This window comes from Pongo pygmaeus, chromosome 5, assembly GCF_028885625.2.
Source record: "Pongo pygmaeus isolate AG05252 chromosome 5, NHGRI_mPonPyg2-v2.0_pri, whole genome shotgun sequence".
NCBI lineage: Eukaryota > Metazoa > Chordata > Mammalia > Primates > Hominidae > Pongo > Pongo pygmaeus.
This window is the reverse complement of record NC_072378.2, coordinates 32061224-32063913: the sequence shown is the minus strand read 5'-3', so window position 1 is coordinate 32063913 and position 2690 is coordinate 32061224.

Here is a 2690-nt window from a genome sequence, read left to right as displayed (position 1 = left end):
GGGGCGGGTCCAGAACGTTCAAACTTCCCGCCCTCTGCCGTTGCTTAGCAGCCGGGCCTCTAGCCCTCACAGTTTCTGGGCTTTGATTGGCGCAGTGGGAAGCCCGCGAGAAGGTCGGACGAGGGGCCGTAGTCCCAGTCCCTGGAAGGGGTTTGGGACCGTTGCGGGGGTTTTGAGGAGGAGGCCAACCTTAAAGAGCCAGAGGCGCTTTTTTTTTTTTTTTCCTGCAACAACTCTGAGTTAATATTTATACAGATCTTAGTGCCTGGCAAACAAAGTAAGACCTAAATGAGCGGTGTTTCAAATAAATAAGCGGAAACAAGCAGGACTTTTGTCTCAGCCCTACCGTGCCTGTTTCCTGGGTACAGGGTATGACCACCCCCATAATGGCACGACAGGGCCTAATTTATTATTTAAACCCCTCAAGCAGAGGTGGAAGCATTCGAATTGCATCAAATTCTGGCAGAGAGAAGTAGATCTGATCAGAACACTCACACCCCTACTGGGACATGCCCATACCCCTTCGCACATCTACACACCCCTGAAGACAGAGAGGTATCATTCATGCATTCGGCAACTATTTATTTAGTGCCTATTCTGGGCCAGGGGTTGGACTCAAAGCGGTGAACATAATGAAGTCCCTGCTCCATAAAGCTTATGCTTATTTGTGCGTGCGTGTGTGTGTGTGTGTGTGTGTGTGTGTGTGTGTTGCGGGGTGGGTGGGGGTTATGAGGGAGAAAGGAAAAAAATATATATATATACATATATATATATATATAATCCCTTTAAATGCACCATCTTCCCCAGCTTTGTTCCTAGTACCCTGAGATGGGAAGATTCCTCCCCAGCCCCCCAACCCAAGAAGTTAGGAAAGATGGTGGGGGTGAGATGACCTAGCTGTGCTAACCAGTAATTGGAAAATCCCCTCCAGCAAGAACGGTGGGGGAACAGAATTAAGGGCTGGGTTAATGGTTACCCCTGGTAAATTTGTTGAGCAATGGAGCTATAGAAACTTGGAGGAGGTTGGTGACAGCTCTGGGGAGTGTCAGGGAGGGACCCACCTTCCAATCTGGGGTGTGAAGAGATTAGGGACTGGTTTACCAAGCCTAGGAAGGGGAGGGAGTGGAAAAAGAAGCCCAGCGAGGGAAAGAGGAGCTAATGAGATAGGAGAAATGCAGGGACAGGGAGGTGAGATGGAGGGAAACCTCTGATGCAGGATTTGGGGGTACAGCCCTGGCTCTGCTGGATGGTTCCAGGAGAGGGCAGCGTTGCCTGTCACCTAGTAAATTAAGGCACGATACCCTGTGGGTAGTCATGCCAGCCAGCCAAAGTCAATATTGATATCAAGTCAGCTGTAGCTATAAAGCTGTAGGAGAGAAAAGAGAGGCAGGGGAGAGGCTGCCAAACCTGTTTGATCTTCAAGCTGGCCCCATTTACCTAAGGCTTCTCTTGGACACAGACCAGTTGGAACAGGAGAGGACCTGGAGAAGTAGAGTTGTTTTGATCCCCTCCCCTCAGTGGGAAGGGGTCCTGTGTGCAGATTTTGAGGGTCACCATGAGGGAATTCACACACACACACAGGCATGGAATCATACCCTTACAGGATGTTACAGTTCAAGGGAACGAACACCAAAGATAGCCTTTCTGTCGGGAGGAGAGAAAAAGGCCCTCCCACAGGCAGGAGAAAACCCACAGAAGAGGAAGCACAAGAGGAAACCACCAACTGCTGGTTTCCAGCAGCACATCACGTCACTCCACCCCACTCCTCCCCCAAGTCTCTCCCTTTCTTTAAGTTTCAAGCCCTGTTTTACTTCTGTGTTCTTGCACTCTACCATGGTTTTCTGGAACTGTAGGTCTTTTGTTGGACAGAGGGTGATGAGGAGGATAGAGAAGGGATGGTTGGAAAGGAGAGAAATTCAGGATATGGAGGCTGGAATTCTGGGTTTATTTTTTCAGCAGGTCATAAAGGTTTAATAGAAATCAAGGTTACTGGGGAGAGAGCTGCTCCTCCTATGTCCTCCCTGCTTATTTATTTAGGTGTCCCCAAGGACTCTACTCCCACTATTCTGTCTGATCTTTCTTTATCCCCATGACAGGACCAGCTAACAACACCCCTACCCCACCCCCTATACACATACTTCAGGATCAGGGCAGCTCTATCCCAGGGCCATGATAATCCCACCCTTCTGCCCCATCTCCAAGGCAACCTGTCAGTAAGAAGAGGACAAAGGGCACAGGAAGAGGCCCCAATAGGAAGCATAAGTGGAAGCACAAAGCTGACCAAGCTACAGGAACAGACCTCTCCCTGCAACAAAGCCCCTTGCCTCGGCTTTATGTTTTCTTCACAAAAGACTTAGTCATCTCCCTTCCCATCCCTAACTCTACTTTTCTTTTTCTTTTCTTCTTCAATTTTTTTTTTTTTTTTTTTTTTTTTTTTTTTTGAGACGGAGTTTCGCTCTTATTGCCCAGGCTGGAGTGCAATGGCACCATCTCAGCTCACTGCAACCTTCACCTCCTAGGTTCAAGCAATTCTCCTGCCTCAGCCTCCCGAGTAGCTGGGATTACAGGCGCCCACCACTACGCCTGGCAAATTTTTGTATTTTTAGTAGAGACGGGGTTTCACGATGTTGGCCAGTCTGGTCTCGAACTCCCTGACCTCAGGTGATCCACCCTCCTTGGCCTTCTAAAGT